At 39.6% G+C, this 9,720-nt stretch overlaps 1 protein-coding gene across 3 annotated transcripts in view; it reads right to left on the bottom strand.

The window, feature by feature from the left end:
* Positions 1-9,720, bottom strand: part of Iqcm (IQ motif containing M) — a 693,129-nt gene that overhangs the window by 575,412 nt on the left and 107,997 nt on the right. The gene's annotated exons all lie outside the window — the stretch shown is intronic.

Below are 9,720 nucleotides of genomic sequence, written 5' to 3'. Positions count from 1 at the left end.
TCCCTCCTCCCTCTGTCCCCCTCTCTCTCTCTTATAATATAAAATCCTGAAAATAGTCCATGTCCTTGCTTGCTTTTACCCCTGATACCACAGTGAGCCACAAAGCTACAAAGCTCATCGGTTCTATCACAAAAATATTTTGCGCATCTAGTCTGTTTCCCATTGACATCACTCCAACATGAAACAAGGCACTCCTTATTGGTCAAATGGATAGATAAAATAGCCCCTTGCCATTCTTCTGGCCAGCAATTTATCACTTTCATGGCAAGCATTTACAAATATGATCCTAAAAGCAATGGCTGACACTGCGTACATGGACGTCTATATTATTCTGTCCGATATGCCCTCTGATGAAGTTCAAGCCCCTTAAACATGCATGCAAAACTTTTAGAGTCAACTCCAGTACAGTTCATCCTTTAACACTCCTAAAAAAGGTATTGGTATCATTTACCCTCTCTGGGATCTTCCCTTCCCTGAAACATCTGTCTGTCAGCTTGCTCACTACTTTATGCGCAATGTGCAAAATTCTCTACCTCACCAAAATATGTGACCACAACATAATACCTCTTCCCTGTGGACTTCTGGCCTATCAACTCCATTTCAAACTAGTGGCCTCCAGCAAGATTTCAGTATGTCCTCTCTCAGCTTTCTGCTCTTCTAACTTGTCTTATAAAACTCATCTCAGTATACGACTTCTTCACTTCTGTTCCCTGGGGTCATTCAGAAGTAATCAAAATAGCTCATACTAGCAATAGGTATCATTACGATCAGTAAGAAATTAATAAGAAGGATGAGAGAATATTTTCTACAACTTCTACAAGATATTTCTTACTACTTTACATAAGTGAGTCCTCTTAAAGAAAAACTTTCTCTTGATCAGTTAAAACTTTGATCCCAAAAATCAAAACAGTAGAAATGTTGGAACCTGATCTGGGTTCTCCTTACCAGCATTCAATATACAAAATCACATCAAATCTCATTTGTTAGCCTTATCACATGAGTTTCTAATTGATTGACTAAAATAGAGAATTATTAAATTGTAGTAGAAAACTTTGTTCATCTTTTGATTCTCTGGTATGAACCGGAAGGGTATCATTCCCTAAATAAAACAGCAACTTAACATGGAGCGAATGAGGGCTGGCTTATTTCGTTTGTCCCAGTATTTTGGTCTTGTTATGATCTCTAGTGAAAAAAATCTGCCTTGCTGTGCTTTAGCCAGTATCATTTTTCTTTGACAATATCTAAACTAAGGTGCGGGGAAAGGAGTAGGGATACTGAGATGGCACACATGTTAAAGGGAGAAGAGGAGGAGATCATTTATTTGACTCATATTTGTCTCCTGGCTGCATTAATTTATGATTCTTGGAAACTTTTTGGCAGGAAAGTGGGAGGAAAGATTTCAAGAATTCATAGGATCATTCTTTAAAGGTAGCACAAAAGTTAGATGTGCATTGTTCCTAGGCTAGCTCTCTCAATTCACAAATATAGACATGAATTGAGATCTGGGTACTTTCTGGCTACTTTAAATCTGTCACTTCATGTATCCTTTTAAAAAGTGCAAGATAATGATATTTTCAGTTTGGAAAATAAGAATCAGCAAATTTAAGTAAATTCTCTACAGGTACACAGATTTCTTTAAAAAAAAAAAATTACCAAGATTTAATCCAGATCTTTCTCCATCTCAAGCTTCTTCCCACTGTGCTAGCTTGTCTCACAGTGCCTCTGTGAGGGTACATGACTGTGTTCTGCAGCAGGGGAAGGGCCAGAGAGGTCTCCTGATTCCCAGACTCACAGAATTTCCACTCTAAACAGTGCTGCAGTTTCTATTGTCCTTAACTGAAGACAGATGACACTGTAGATTAAATTACCCTGTTCGTCCACTGTGGTGAATATCTCTTCATTTTGCCTCCCTAGCATGGCTCTTCCCCAACCACACTTCACATCCCACCATCCCAGAGTCACTGTCTAACTGAACAGTCATGACCCGGCTTTCCAGATCCTTTCCTTGTTAGAGCCCTTAAAAACCCATCTATTCTTTCTCTATTGTCTGTATTATGCACTTTGTAAAGACTGCACATCCTTCTGGAGTATACTGTGATATTAAACTCTAGCTCTTTCCTAAAAACCTAATTAATTTAAATAAAATGTTAACTAATAATAGTCTGATCCTTTATTGTATTCCACCCACTCACTCTGACATTATTGCATGTTACTAGCTGTCAATATCTACAAGCTAACAGCCATATCTGTCATAGTAATCCAAAGGATTTAACTAGAGGGAATTTCACTCCTCCATAGAGGGGAACTTTAAATGCTCTGTGTGTGTGTGTGTGTGTGTGTGTGTGTGTGTGTGTGTGTGTACTTGTGTGTGTACATGTGTATGTGGGCACACATGCAGGAAAGTATGAGAGGTCAAAGGTGTCTGAATCAATTAATACTCACCTCATTTTTCAGATAGGTTTCCGTACTAAACCTAAAGAATGCCATTTTAGTTAGATGGCTGGTAAATAGTTCTCAGGAATCCTGTTGTTTCTGCTCCCCCAGCTCTGGGATCACAGTATGCACCACTGTATCTTGCTCATTTTTTTAAAACATGGATACAAGCGATCTGATTCTGTCCCTCATGCTTACAACTTGGAGGCTTTTTTATCACCCTTCCCAGTTTCCCATCCACAAACTCCTTATCCACTCCTCCTTCCTCCTGCCTCTATAAGGCTGCTCCCCCAACCACCCACCTACTCTTGTCTCAGCACCCTAGTGTTTCCCTATCCTGGGTCATCAAGTTTCCACAGGACCAAGGGGCTCCCCTCACAGTGATGCCAGATAAGGCAGTCCTCTGCTTCATATCCAGCTGGAGCCATGAGTACCCCCTGTGTAAGCTTTGGTTGGTTTTGTCCTTGGGAGCTCTTGGGGTTCTAGTTGGTTGATATTGTTGTTCTTCCTCTGAGGTTGCAAACCCCTTCAGCCCCTACAGTCCTTGCCCTAACTTCTCCACTGGGGTCCCTGAGCTCAGTCCAACGTTTAGCTGTGTACACCCACATCTGTATTGATCTAGCTCTAGCAGAGCCTCTCAGGGGACAGCTATACCAGGCTCCTTTCAGCAAGCACTTCTTGGCATCAACAATAATGTCTGTGTTTAGTATTAGCAGATGGGGTGTTATTATCCCTAGGTGGGAAAGTCACTGGATGGCCTTTCCTTCAGTTTCTGCTTCACCCTTTGTCCCTGCATTTCCTTTTGACAGGATGGAATTCTGGATTAATATTTTTGAGGTGGATGGGTAGACCCATCCTTCAACTGGAGGCCATGCCTATCCACTGGATATGGTCTCTACAGGTTCTCTCTCCCCTTTGTTGTGTAGTTAGGCTAATGTCCTCCCTGTTGAGTCCTGGGAACCTCTTGGGTCCCTGGCATCTGGGACTTTCTAGTGGCTACCCCCAGCTTCCCCTCCACCCACTGCTACACACCTACTTTCAAATTCCTGACCCTCTGTATTTTCCCTCCATCTCCTCCCATATCTGAACTGGCCCCTCTTTTTTCTTCCCCCTCCTCTCTCCCTCCCAGATCCCTCTCTTACCTTACTTCCCAGAGATTATTCTCTTCCCCCTACTGAGTAGGACTATAGTATCCACACTTTGGTGTGATCATCTTTCTTCTTGGGTTTCATATGGTCTGTGAGTTGTATTGTTAGTATCCTGAGCTTCATTTTGGCTAATATCAGTGAGTACATACCATGTGTATTCTGTTGTGACTGGGTTACCTTACTCAGGATGATATTTTCAAGTTCCATTCATTCATTTGTCTATGAATTTCATGAAATCATTGTTTCTAATAGCTGAACAGTACTCCATAGTGTAAATGTACCACATTTTCTGTATCCATTCCTCTGTTGAGAGACATCTGGGTTGCTTCCAGCTTCTGGCTATTAGAAATATGGCTGCCATGAACATAGTGGATCATGTGTCCTTATTACATGTTGGGGCATGCCCAGGAGTGGTATAGCTGGGTCGTCAGGTAGTAAGTACTATGCCCAATTTCCTGAGGAACCAACAGACTGATTTCCAGAGTGGTTGTACCAGTTTGCAATCCCACCGGCAATGGAGAAATGTTCCTCTTTCTCCACATCCCTGTCAGCATCTGTTGTCATCTGAGTTTTTGATCTTAGCCATTTTGACTGGTGGGAAGTGGAATCTCGGGGTTGTTTTCGTTTGCATTTCCCTGATGATTAGGGATGTTGAACATTTCTTTAGGTGCTTCTCAGCCATTCAGTATTCATCAGTTGAGAATTCTGTTTAGCTCTACACCCCATTTTTAATAGGGTTATTTGGTTCTCTGGAGTCTAACTTCTTGAGTTCTTTGCATATTTTTTATAGTTCTATGTCAGATGTACGGCTGGTAAAGATCTTTTCCCAATCTGTGAATTGCTGTTTTGTCCTATTGACAGTGCTCTTTGCCTTATAGAAACTTTTGAATTTTATGAGGTTCCATTTGTCAATTTCTTGCTCTTAGAGCATAAGCCATTGGTGTTCTGTACAGGAAATTTTCCCCTGTGGCCATGTGTTCGAGGTTCTTTCCCACTCATTTTTAACAAATGGTGCTGGTTCAACTGGCAGTCAACATGTAGAACTTGGAGGCTTTTTAAATCAGCAACTGTAAAGTTAAACCATCGTTTAACTCACTCTGAACCTGGCTACCATAATAAAACATTTTATCAGTCAGTGCATATTTATGGAGCACCTATGATGCACTCAGCATTTTAGCAGAGCTTAGAACACATGAAAGGTGAAGAAAAAATATTTCAGACCTCACCTTATGTGGCTTCTGTAACATTCATGAGCTTACAGAAATGGCAACATTCATAACCTATTACGAATATGCTCAGCTGACCCAGGCAGATGTAGACACCCACAGGCAAACAGTGGATGGAGCTTGGAGACTCTTGTGGAAGAATAAAGGGGAAGGATTGTGGATCCCAAAGGGCATAGATAGGAACTTCATAGGAAGACCAACAGAGTCAACTAATCTGGACCCTTGGGGTTCTTGGAGACTGAACGACCAACCAAAGAACATACATGAGCACAATCTATCCCCCTCCTGTGCACATATGTAACAGATGAGTAGCTTGGTCTTCATGTGGGTCCCAAACAACTGGAGTGGGGGCTGTCCCTAAAGCTATTGGTGGGATATGTTCTTCAAGATGAGCTGCCTTGTCTGGCATCCATGGGAAAGGGTGTACCTAGCCTCGCAGAGACTGATGTGCCAAGATGTGGAGATACCACTAAGAGGAGAAAGGGAAGGGGAATGAGGAAGAAGACTGTGTGAGGAGATGACCAGGAGGGGGTAGGATGTAAAGTAAATAAGTAAAAAGAAAAATTAATTAATTTTTAAAAAAGAAAGAAAGATGCTCTTTGGTGTACACCTAAAAAGACCTCAATCAAATTCAGCACTTCTTCCTCTTCTAGTGAAAAGCAGCCCTCTTGCAATGGAAAAACATGTGTGTTTGCTTTGGCTAGTGAGCATCATTTGCCCATTAACCAAGACACAAAACTGCTGCACTTTACCCAATAACCAAGTAAACAGGCAGAAGCTCTTAAAGAGGAAACACAAAAATCCCTTAAAGAATTACAGAAAAGCACAACCAACGAGGTGAAGGAGTTGAACAAAACCATCCAAAATCTAAAAATGGGAACAGAAACAATAAAGAAATCACAGAGAGAGACAACCCTGGAGATAGAAAAACCTAGGAAATAGATCAGGAGTCATAGATGCAAGCATCACCAACAGAATACAAGAGATAGTAGAGAGAAGCTCGGAGGCAGAAGATACCATAAAAAACATTGACACAACAGTCAAACAAAATGCAAAATGCAAAAAGCTCCTAACCTAAAACATCCAGAAAATCTAGGATACAATGAAAAGACCAAACCTAAGATTCCCAACTTAAAGGGCCAGTAAATATCTTCAACAAAATTAAAGAAGAAAATTTCCCTAACCTAAAGAAAGACTTGCTCATGAACATACAAGTAGCCTACAGAACTCCAAATAGATTAGACCTTAAAAGAAATTCCTCCTGTTACACAATAATAGTCAAAACACCAAATGCACAAAACAAAGAATGAATATTAAGAGCAGTAAGGGGGAAATGTCAAGTAACATATAAAGGTAGACCTATCAGAATTACACCAGACTTCTCAACAGAGACTATGAAAGTTAGAAGATCCTGGGCAGATCACATACAGACTCTAAGAGAACACAAATGCCAATCCAGGATTCTATACCCAGCAAAACTCTCAATTACCATAGATGGAGAAAACAAGATATTCCATGACAAAACCAAATTTACACAATGCCTTTCCACAAATCCAGCCCAACAAAGGATAATAGATGGAAAACTCCAACACAAGGAGGGAAACTACACACTAGAAAAAAAAGAAAGGAATCTTCTCTCAACAAACCTAAAAGAAGATAACCACACAAACATAAAAATAACATTAAAAATAACAGGAAGCAGCAATCACTATTCCTTAATATCTCTTAATATCAATGGACTCAATTCCCCCATTAAAAAGGTATAGACTAACAGACTGGATAAATAAACAGGACCCAGCATTTTGCTACATACAGGAAATGTACTTCAGTGTCAAAGACAAACACTTACTTCAGAATAAAGGGCTGGAAAACAATTTTCCAAGCAAATGGTCCCAAGAAACAAACTGGAGTTGCCATTCTAATATTGAATAAAATCAACTTTCAATCAAAAGTTATCAAAAAAGATAAGGAAGGATACTTCATATTCATCAAAGGAAAAATGTAACAAGAATAACTCTCATTTCTGAACAACTATGCTCCAAGTGCAAGGGTGCCCACATTCAAAAAAGAAACTTTACTAAAGCTAAGAGCACACATTGCACCTCAGACAATAATAGTGGGGGACTTCAACACCCCATTCTCAGCAATGGACAGATTAGGGAAGCACAAAATAAACATAGAAACAGTGAAACTGAAATGTTATTGACAAAATGGATTTAACAGATATCTTTAGAACATTTCATCCTAAAGCAAAAGAATATACCTTCTTCTCAGAACCTCATGGTACCTTCTCCAAAATTGACCACACAGTCATAAAACAGACTTCAACAGATATAAGAAAATTGAAATAATGTCATGCCTCCTATCAGATCACTATGGATTAAGGCTGATCTTCAATAGCAACATAAACAACAGAAAACCCACATGCACATGGAAGCTGAACAATGTTCTACTCAATAATAACTTGGTCGAGGAAGAAATAAGGAAAGAAATTAAAGACTTTAAAATTTAGTGAAAATGTGGGTACAACATACCCAAACTTCCTGGGACACAATGAAAGAGTCTTAAGAGCTAAAACTCATAGCTCTGAATGCCTCCATAAAGAAACTGGAGAGAGCTTACACTAACAGCTTAACAGCACACCTGAAAGCTCTAGAACAAAAAGAAGCAAATACACCAAGAGGAGTAGATGGCAGGACATAATCAAACTCAGGGCTGAAATCAACCAAGTAGAAACAAAAAGAACTATACAAAGAATCAACAAAACCAGGAGCTGGTTCTTTGAGATAATCAAGATAAATAAACCCTTAGCCAGACTAACATAGAGGGCATAGGGACAGTATCCAAATTAACAAAATCATAAATGAAAAGGGAGATATAACAACCGAGACTGAGGAAATTCAAAAAAATCATCACATCCTACAACATAAAGTCTATACTCAACACAACTGGAAAATCTGGATCAAATGGACAATTTTCTACACAGATACCAGGTACCTAAGTTAAATCAAGATCAGATAAACGATCTAAACAGTCCCATAATCCCTAAAGAAATAGAAGCAGTCATCAAAAGTCTCCCAAGCAGAAAAGCCCAGGACCAGATGGGTCTAGTGCAGAATTCTATCAGACCTTCAAAGAAGACCTAATACTGAAAAGTATGAAAGATATAAAAAAAGTTTTTTATGACCCCTAGTAGACTGAACAGAACTAAGAAGAATGCAGGTTAGCCGGTTCAGAACCCTGGGTTCCAGGACATCAACTGTTTCACAAGCTCCACACCCTGCGGACCACAAACTAGATGATTAAACCAGATTACATTCCTGAGAAAGAACATGTACAGGATGCTCCCCCACCTGACGGACTGACTAAATAACATGGGCTAGAATTTTCCCTCACTCCCCCTGGTTTGTGGTTTTTCTCCTTTAAATACCCTACACTTCTTGAGCTTGGGGTCGAGCTCCTCAGTCCCCTGTGTGGGTTACAAGCCTTGACCCTAGTGCGCTAGTCCCAAAATAAACCTCATGCCGTTGCATCAAGATCGGTCTCTCTTGTGAGTCTTTGGGTAGCAGTGTTCTCCCATGACTTGGGGGTCTTTCAATACCAATAGTCTTTAAACTTTTTCACAAAATAGAAGCAGAAGGAATACTACCCAATTCGTTCTATGACGCCACAATTACGCTGATATCTTTGTGTGGGTTTCCCACACAAAGACCCAACAAAGAAAGAGAACTTCAGACCGATATCCCTTATGAATATCAATGCAAAAATACTCAATAAAATTCTTGCCAACCGAATCCAAGAACACATCAAGATGATCATTCACCATGATCAAGTAGACTTCATCCCAGGGATGCAGGGATGGTTCAATTACAAAAATCCATCAAAGTAATCTACTACATAAACAAACTCAAAGGAAAAAAATATGATAATTTCATTAGATGCTGAAAAAGCATTTGACAAAATTCAACATCCCTTCATGTTTAAAATCTTGGAAAGATCAGGAATTCAAGGCCCATACATAAACATAGTAAAAAGCAATATGTAGCAAACTGGTAGCCAACATCAAACTAAATGGAGAGAAAGTTGAAGCAATCCCACTAAAATCAGGGACTATATAAAGCTACCCTCTCTCTCCCTATCTATACAATATAGTACTTGAAGTCTTAGCCAGAGCAATTATTTAACAAAGAGACCAAAGGGATTCAGATTGGAAAGGAAGAAGTCAAAATATCACTATTTGCAGATGATATGATAGTATTCAAAAGTGACCCAGAAGTTCCACCAGAGAGATATTAAATCTGATAAACAACTTCAGCAAAGTGGCTCAATATGCCTTCCTATACTCAAAGGATAAACAGGCTGAAAAAGAAATTAGGGAAAAAACACCCTTCACAATAGTCACAAACAGTATAAAATATTTTGGTGTGGCTCTAACCAAACAAGTGAAAGATCTGTATGACAAGAACTTCAAGTCTCTGAAGAAAGAAATCAAAGAAGACCTCAAAAGATGAAAAGATCGCCCATGCTCATGGACAGGCAGGAGTAACATAGTAAAAATGGTCACCTTATCAAAAGCAGTCCCCATCAAAATTCCAACTCAATTCTTCACAGAGATAGAAAGAGAAATTTTCAAATTCATCTGGAATAACAAAAATTCCAGGATAGTGAAAATGTTCTCAACTATAAGAGAACCTCTTGGGAACTCACGATCCCTGACCTCAAGCTGTACTACAGAGCAATTGTGATTAAAGCTGCATGGTATTGGTACAATGACAGGCAGGTGGATCAATGGAATAGAACTGAAGACCCAGTAATGAACCCACATACCTATGGTCACTTGATCTTTGGCAAAGGAGCTATAAGCATCCAGTGGAAAAAAGACAACATTTTCTTTTCTTTTTTTTTTTTTTTTA

This window comes from Mastomys coucha, unplaced genomic scaffold (genome assembly GCF_008632895.1).
Source record: "Mastomys coucha isolate ucsf_1 unplaced genomic scaffold, UCSF_Mcou_1 pScaffold22, whole genome shotgun sequence".
In the NCBI taxonomy this organism is placed as follows: Eukaryota; Metazoa; Chordata; class Mammalia; order Rodentia; family Muridae; genus Mastomys; species Mastomys coucha.
Note: the sequence above shows the minus strand (reverse complement) of the source record. Positions and strands in the feature narration are given on the sequence as shown.